Genomic DNA, 9,261 nt, shown 5'->3' on the forward strand with positions numbered 1-9,261 from the left:
AGAATGTTCGACAGTTTCATTTTAATGCAGTAAATACAGACCTCCAGGAAAGCACATAATGAATACGATAGGTTCAGCTGCATGAACAAACCCCATGTGTATTCCTTCCCTGGCCGAAACAACACTATCATGTCCCTTGATAATAGAGTATGCTATGATGACACACAAACAGCCAATCATGCAACAGCTGTACGTTCAGTTGCACCATCGACGTGACAACAGAAGCAACGTGGAGTGAGAAAGTGAGTGCATGTGGTGAGGAAATATATGCATCAGATAAGGAACAGCTGTCTCGACAAAAATGCGTTAAACAGCGAACATTAGGGGTGTCTGTACTTTCGCATTTTAAAGTAGCCCATGACACGCAACACATTGCAATACACCAATCTCTGCTGAAAACTGGAAATGGTACAAATTTTATGCAAGCACTTACACCGGCACCAGCAAGTCAGAGGAAAAAAACCCAACAATAAACCATACTGTCGGCATATTACTAGCATATGGAGCCCCACTATATGACTTATGAAAATTAGATTGCAATTTGCCGTGTATTTAATCTGTCATCTTTTTCATGTTCTGTTTAAGGGGAATCCTAAGGAATTAAGTGTTTTCAAAAACAGCTTGTTTCCATCACTGTGTGGCTGGCAGAGCCTGAGACACTTTAAAACCATTGAAAAATACTCATGCTAGGCTCACTTGTGAGCTATGACTGCATTAACATATTTAAAGAAAATCAACGTTCATCAATCCAAGCTAATTCTGCCCATCTCAGCTTACTAAACTGGGACTTACAGACACAAGCAATACCTTTGAAAGCTGCAATTCAGAGATAACTGTTGCAAGCTGTTGTATAACAAGATGGAAAGTATATCTGTGTTTATAAATCATTTAGCCAGGGAGAAAGTGAAAAGCCAAAAAGGCATGAAATAAAATCCTATTATTTGGATAGATTTACAAGTATAGTTTTTGTCTTAATTACCATTCAGAAATAGCAGACAAGACTAGCATGATTTTAAAATTATTCAGACTGTTTTCCAAAAAAAACCTTTAGAAATCTGTACACTCTTGGAGTGCATATTTCATCAAAGGAGGAAAGTAACAATGTTTAATATACAATAGCTAGTCTATGGTTCCGGTCTACAGCACATAAACAATCTGCTATTACTAAGAGGCATTAAACCTTACTGTTTTAGAATCACTCATCTGTTCCTGGATAGTCTACAAAAAGATAAATGGAATGTAAGATGGCAGCTGCAGTCTCCAGTTTTGCTCTTGGCTGCCCTCTGTTGTTGCAGTTATGACTTTGAGGTGATGCTGAATCTGATCTAGGAGTACATATGTTTGACAGGTGGTTATAAGATACATCAAGGATCAAACAGAGTAAATAAAGTAAATTATATACAAACAGACTGATCCTTTTCACAGGGATAAGCCTCTAATTCTCTCACTAAGCGCACTGATTTCAATTTTGGTGCAATGTGATCAATTTTGTTCCAGATTTTCACCTACGCAATATGTCTGCAAAGTTTGATAAAAAAATATGTCAAATACTTTAAGAGTTACTGTGTTCACAAGACCGAGGGCTCTATTTTCCACCTGTGCAAAGTGCACGTTGACCAACAAAAACCACGTCAAAAGTCTGTGGTGCATTGCTAAATGGTATTTAAATGGCACATTTTAGAAACGTGCATTTGCACGATGCTCATTAACGACACAGATACGCACTCAAAGTGCACTGCTGGTTTTTGTTATATTATTTCATTGATATATGTGGTCCTTTCACGTAACTCATACTGTTTAATAAAATACAAAAAGAAAAACAATATATATTAAGTAAAGAACAAACCATATCATAAAAAAAAAAAATCTTTGAGTCCATTATCAGAATTAAGCACGTACTGTATTTGAAAGGACAATTGGATTGTTGAAAATGTGTTTCAGATATTTAGAAGGTCAGGTGGAACATTACAATGCAGCTCTCAGAAGGTCGCGGCATTCTTTGTAATATATTGCATGTTGCGTAACATTGCCATGTGATGGATGTCTGGTGAGGACACAGAGGACTTTACAAGGCGTGTTCCTGAACCGCATGTGCCGACGCCAACAAAGGAATGTATGTTGGCAGCAGCGCGGGCAAGGAGGGATCAGCTGGCAGAAGAGCTGGATCATCCATAACCCAGTAAGGAATCTAAATTGCCTTTAATTTGTATTTAAGTTGTGTTTTGTTTGAACAAAGATCACACTTTTATATGTATTCTGCGAAGTGCAGACCCAAAACTGAAATAAAAAACATACAAGCATAATTAAGTCCCTGTTCCCAGCCACTACTCCCAGTTAGCAGCATCCCCGTCTTCTGGCACCACTTTCGGCACTGCACTGGTGATCCGATGATGCCAGAAAACGAGGACAAACTCACTGCTACTTCAACCCACGGCTGCTTCACATCTAAAGGCTTGTGGCTGCCATAGATGACGTGCTCACGCCTTTTCACCTCACGCATGAGCACAGCTTTCTGGCCGAGGAAGAAGACATTGGAATAGTAATCTGTAGTAGATCATGTGCTGCTGGCTTTTAAAGGTGAGGTGATGCGTCATTCCGATTGGTTCACTGCTTGTTACACACAAAACACTCCCATGATTAAATAGGAGCGTTAGGACAACCTTTTCACGCCTTGCACTGCCGCAAAGTCTGCTTTTATCATCGTCTAAACAGCGGAATGGATTGGACGTGCCCAGTGCCTCAAGTGTCTTCTACAGCTGCCGTTTCCTTCCATTCTTACTGCCTCAGTTTTGGGCAATTGGTCTAAAAATACTCCCAGCTGTATACAGGGCTGGGCGATATCACATTGATATTATATCGCACATGTGTGATAATCATCAGGGCTGCAGATTTGCCTTGATGCCAGCTTTGCGGTACTATAATGATTAGGAGTGTAACTGTACATGTATTCATACCGAAGATTTTTGGTGCGGGTCTCTTGGTTTGGTATGCATATGTTCCAAATGAATGCAGAAAATGTGTTTCCCTCAAGCAACATTCGTAAAGGGATGGATGAAGCCAGTATGCCTGCACGTGTACGTAATGTGAAGCTGTTAGTTGTTAATGTGAACACGAATACAGCACAGGTTTTTTTTTTTAAATGCTACACCATAATGGATATTTATTTTGTCTTGCTTTGTATTTTTCAGACAATATTTATGTAGCAGTTGTAGGATACAGCTGAAAGCCGCTAATGTGAATACAGTACAGATCAGTTGCAGCTAATTTCTGTTCATCTTAAAGATTATTTTACTCTTATTTAGTTCAGAGAATATTTATTTTGATTTATTTTCAGGTAAATTTTTGCGTTTTATTATTAGTTTGCAGCAGTATTGACAGAGACTATATTTAAGAAATAAGTCACACGGGGCGGGATGGTGGTGCAGTGGTTAGCACTGTTGCCTCACACCTCTGGGACCCGGGTTCGAGTCTCCGCCTGGGTCACATGTGTGCGGAGTTTGCATGTTCTCCCCATGGGTTACTTCTGGGTGCTCTGGTCTCCCCACAGTCCAAAGACATGCTGAGGCTAATTGGAGTTACTAAATTGCCCTTGCATATGTGAGTGAATGGTGTGTGAGTGCCCCCCCCACCCCACCTCCTGAGTTGTTCCCTGCCAGGACTCCCCGTGACAGATAAGCAGTTTGGAAAATGGATGGATGGAAGTAAGTCATACTTTATTCAGTAAACCACTGTTTATTAAAGAAGAAATTTATGTTTTGTTTGTTTAGTGATTAGTGGTCTTTGTTGACACACCACAGCTTTGGTGTGTTTGTATATCCACAATGTCTCATCTTTCCAAAGATGCTGCGGCTGCTGGACTGTGTGTGGACTGTGTGGACACACCACACCTTTGTTGACAAATGTACACAGTACATTTAATCCATATGTGACAATGTGACCTAGCAGAGGGCAGCTACTGTAATTCAGCGCCCGGGGAGCAGTGCTTGGGGGCGGTAACTTGCTCAGGGTACATCAGTACCTTATTTGTACTGTATCTTGTTTTAAGCATTTTTGAGACATTTACAGTTCAATTTGAATATCTTCCAAGACAATATATGCAAGTGGTGAATGCTTAAAATTCCCCACAATTTAAAACAACCCAAGCTAGCGAGTCCCAAATCATCCATTGCTTTTTTCATATTACTTGCATTGCCGCGCAGAAATGTGTGCGCTTTGTTTAGTGGGATTTCCCATTAAATGCTACTTCCACAATTCAAAACTTTGTTTTAAAAAAATATTGTAAAAGGCTGTATGTTCACGCACATAGAAATCGTGCAAAAACTAGATGGGAAAGAGCAAATGTGCAGAAATCATGTACTAGAAAAAAATCCCTAGTAATTGAAAACAAGAGTAAATGGTCTGAAATACAGAGATATCACTATATTTTGAAGAACACTGATAACAAGAATGGAAATTGTATGCCTCATTTACTTCACCTACTCTTCCATCCATCCATCTTCCAAACTGCTTATCCTACTGGGTCGCGGGGGGTCCGGAACCTATCCTGGAAGCAACGGGCACGAGGCAGGGAACAACCCAGGATGGGGGGCCAGCCCATCGCAGGGCACACTCACACACCAATCACTCACACACGCACACCTACGGGCAATTTAGCAGGTCCAGTGAGCCTCAGCATGTTTTTTGGACTGTGGGGGGAAACCGGAGTACCCGGAGTGTATAAAAACTGCTTGGGAGTGTATAAAAAAAGGCACTATACCTGTAAGGGATTTGTTTTATTAAAAATATTTTTGAAGTCAGCAAAAAATTGTATTTAACGTGCCAAATTTCACCAAAATCAAACATGGTGACGGAAAAACTTTTGGCAATGTGTCGAATTAAAATGGAATGTCCCAATAATTAACATTAAACAGATATTTACCCATATTCCACTAAAATCTTAACTTAAAAATAAAGTCTAATTGTAAAATTCACAGCAAGTAAATATAAAAGCCATGTCTTGTGTATTTTCTCCCCAAACATAAGCACAAAAATATGTAAAGACTCTGCATAGAAGTGGTTATGGAAAATGGTTGAACAGGCATTGTACTGCACTAGAACTGTACTATGAAATACTTTCACTTTATTTACGGCACAAACACCAAGTCACTTTTCATAACCACTTGCACTAATCTGTTATTTTATGATATCTGTTATAGTAATCAGTTACTTTGTTAGATGTATTTTGTTATTCTGTTTAAATTATTTTGTTATTCTGTACCATTACTGCTGTTCTTTTTAAGCGCTTTACTCTCTTATCTTTATTCCTCTTGTTGCACTGAGCAGGTTTATGACAAAAGAATTTCCCTTTGGATAAATAAATAAAGATCTTCTTATCTTATGTTATCGCGCCACCCCCCCCCCCCCCTCCCCTCCCCTCACAATTTTTTTTATTTTTTTTTTTAAATCAGAGCCTGCAGCTAAAAAACCCATATCGGTCAGATCCGTAATAATAAGAATGGACACAAACCACGTATAAGCGTGAAAAAGGTGTCACAAGCGGCATTGCTGGTCCAAGTTGATTCATGCTACACGATAACACGTTCCCATAGATACTAGTAACTGCATCATCCTCACTGAACACATTCAACGCAAACCTTGTGGACCCATTCAATAAAGTGATCTGTCCAAGCAAATAACATTTGCATGAAAATGAACAGAAAATTCTGCAATGGATTGGCACCCCAAACTGGGACCCCAGCGACCCTGAACAGGATAGGCGGTTTCAGAAGATGGATGGACAAATGAACAGAAAATTAGGACTATCCACAAATAAACACAAATCGCCCACCCCCTTTTTTCAACGAAGTGTGAAGGTAAACAGCGTAATGGATGCACTTCATTAAAATCCTGAAATATCTACTTTTGCTATGCCCTAAGGTGAAGACACGTGTTGATTTTTTTTAACCAGTTTGGTCTTTCGATCGCTATTTTGACGAACTATTGATGGGATCCCCACTACTGATCTCTAGGCTCTACCCGCCTCCTCCATGTTGACAAGAATTACACGCCGTACTGCACAAACCCCGAACTCACATTAACGAAGCAAACCAGCTATCTTGCGCACGATAAGTTGACTCGATAAAGTGAGCCATGCATATTTGTCGTTAGCACGTTACACGTTAGCAGAAAGCGGCTGACTGTTTTGTGCATGGACGGAATCGTTGTCCAAAACCCACTTACAAACACCACTGCAGAAGAAGGATGATTTTTCAAATGAAGTAAAATCTAACTTACCCTTAGGAAGAAAGAAAAAATGGTGTAAACGTATCCTGTGGCTGCAGCGTATTTCAAACGCTGATCCTTTAAATATATGTGAAAAGCTTTAATAGTTAATTAAAAATAATTATAATCCTAATTCTATGCACCCGGATCACAGCCCAGATCCGACAGCAAGACAAAAGCCAACCAGCTCTTGCTGGACTGGCAGCTATGACTGCGCATGCGTGTGCCTCGTAGGGTTCATAGGCAAAGAAATCGTATAAGAACTAGAAGGGAGAGAGCAAGAGCGCAGAAGTCATATACTACAAAGAAAGCCCTAGTAATTGAAAACAAGAGTAATTGGAGATATCACTATATTTTGAAGAACACTGATAACAAAATGGAAATTGCATCAAGACTCATTTACTTCGCGTATTATTTGCCCATGTCATAAAGATGTATTAAAGAAATAAATCAATTAAAATTCAACTTTATTGGAAAAATAATATATATAAGAAATGGGGATTTCGTAAAAGATTACAAAGAAGGGGTTGATTTTGATGTGATGAATGGGGTAATTAAAATTAATTGGCTCCAATTTGTTATACAGAATAGTAATCTATCACGGTTTTCATGTTCTTCAGCACTTTTGACCAGTTGGGTGACCAGTTTTGACCAGTTGACCTTTTTCTGATCTGTGCTTTGAACAGTTTAGGTTACCTGTTAAGCCAGGGGTGATCAACTCCAGTCCTGGGGGGCTGGAGCCCTGCGTAACTTAGCTCTTTCCCTGTTCCACCATAAGTGATTTAGCTCAAGAGCTGTGCGGCAATTAGCACAAAGAGTTGAAACTGATGTTTCCTTTTCATATCGGGAATTTTACAACCCAGTTTAGTTTGTCAGCCAATCATACACTCAGTGGTCACTTTATTAAGTACACCTGTTCAATTGCTACTGCTTGTAGGAAATATCTAATCAGCCAATCATATGTCAGCAGCACAATGTATAAAATCATGCAGGTACTGGTCAGGAGCTTCAGTTAATGTTTAAAATGGCACAGCCAGCACCACACACCTCCCTATATACTCTGTCCAGACTGTGTCTTTCTTTTATTTTCTACTCTTTTCTGATTGTCTTTTTTACATCGACTAGCTTAGCTTTTATTCCTTACAACAGCATGTCTCTTTTGAACATAACAAAACAGCTAACTTACCAGTTTTAGAAGGTTTTTGTAGGTTGATCCGTTGTGGCTGTCCGAGATGCTCCACGACGCTGATGACAGCAAAGGCGGTGAGCCTCGCTAGGCGCCAAAATCTGATTTAGACTGAGAAATCGACCATACCAACCTCCACTTCTCCGCTGCATTTTGTTCATTAATGTTCAGTCACTGGAAAACAAGCTGAAGGACCTCATTGTCAGAGTTAAGTTCCAGTGCAACAGCAGGGACTGAAATCTTCTTTGTTTCTCTGAAAAATGGACCCTCTCTGTGGTCCCGGATCACACTATGAAGCCATCTGAATCTTTCTCCGTGTTCCAAGCGGACAGAACCGCTGAGGCTGGAAAATCCAAAGGTGGTGGAGTTTGTTTCGTTACCAACAACAGATGGTGTGATCCTTACAACGTAACAATTACCCTCTCTTGTTCCTGTTCACTGCACTGGAGCACTGGAGGTCTACAGAAGATGCCACCTCACACACTGAAAAGTAAGAAAGGGGATTATGTGACACTCCTGTTCATAGATTACAGCTCAGCTTTTAATACCATAATCCTGCTCAGATTGACTACTAAATTGAGGGCTTAAGGACTGAACACTCAGCTCTGCAGCTGGGTGCTGCATTTCTTTACAGGTAGACCCCAAGTAGTTAGTGGGTAGATGTGTGTTCAGTATCATCACCCTTAGTACTGCAATTCCTCAAGGATGCGTCTTGAGCCCCCTGCTGTTCACTCTCTGCACTTACAACTGTGTGGCCACTGACTGCTCCAAATACGCTGTAAAACTGCAGTGCTCGGACTTATCTCCAGCAACGATGAGATATGAGACCTACAATGATGGAAGTGGAGAACCTGATGAGATGGTGCCAGGCTGATAGTCTCCAGTTTTGTTCAAATGGATACATTATCTTTTATGTGTTCCTCAACTAACAGAAATGTAAAACAAAGGAGATGGTGGTAGATTACAGCAGAAAACAGCAGCACTGCTGCTCTCCCCTCTATATCAATGAGGCTCCAGTGGAGCAGGTTAAAAACTTTAAATACCTTTGAGTTCAGCTCACAAATGATCATAGCTGGTCGACACACATACAAACTCAGATTACTAGGGCAAGGCAGAGATTCTATCACCTGAGGCAGCTAAGGAGGTTTAAAGTCTTTTCTGTGATACTAAAGACCTTCTACACAGTTGCTGCTGAGAGCATCTTCACTATGAACATCAGAGGGTGGTTTGGTAACTGCTCCATCCAAGACCGCAAAGCCCTTCAGAGAGTGATGAAAGCAGCAATTCGCTATTGCAGATCTGCCCTACCCTCCCTGCAGAACATCTACACCAGGTGCTGCAGGACCAGAGCAATCAAAATCAAAACCTCCTACCCCAGTAACTGTCTGTTTGGAAATGATTAAAAGGAAGTCTGAGTGGGTAATATCAGTAGCTATTCTTGGCACATTTCTTGGCACTTTTTGCGTAGCTATTTGATTAATTGTGGAGGTTTACCAAATTGCTTAGAATTAAGTAATCAGTGATACACTAAAACGATGAACAATGCATTGCCCATTTTATTCAGAATGGAAACATTACATTACCTTTTATGTGTTCAGATATTGGAACAAAACACTGGATACTGAAGAGTCAGTCACGTGTTCATTGTATTTCAGGGCGAGTACTGAAATGAGACCTATAGTGAAAGACGCCTAGTGTATGCAGCAGTGCAATTTCTAATCGTTATAGTGGTTGTGTACCTGCTTCAGCTGTGAGTTATCCAGCTGGTGTGTGTCTAAATGTAAAGTTTTATTTTTACATTATTTTGCACAGGT

At 40.3% G+C, this 9,261-nt stretch overlaps 1 protein-coding gene across 5 annotated transcripts in view; it reads right to left on the minus strand.

Annotated features, from left to right (window-relative positions):
- LOC125717531 (chromobox protein homolog 1) overlaps nucleotides 1-9,261 on the minus strand; it is a 180,009-nt gene that overhangs the window by 18,720 nt on the left and 152,028 nt on the right. For 4 of the 5 annotated variants that reach the window (XM_048990582.1, XM_048990581.1, XM_048990580.1 and 1 more), the window contains exon 1: nucleotides 6,274-6,468. The gene's annotated coding sequence lies outside the window, so the exon portion shown is untranslated. Of the gene's footprint in view, nucleotides 1-6,273; nucleotides 6,469-9,261 lie in introns of those variants that run through there. The other variant, XM_048990579.1, reaches the window with a different exon arrangement.

Source organism: Brienomyrus brachyistius, chromosome 22, assembly GCF_023856365.1.
Source record: "Brienomyrus brachyistius isolate T26 chromosome 22, BBRACH_0.4, whole genome shotgun sequence".
NCBI classification, from domain to species: Eukaryota; Metazoa; Chordata; class Actinopteri; order Osteoglossiformes; family Mormyridae; genus Brienomyrus; species Brienomyrus brachyistius.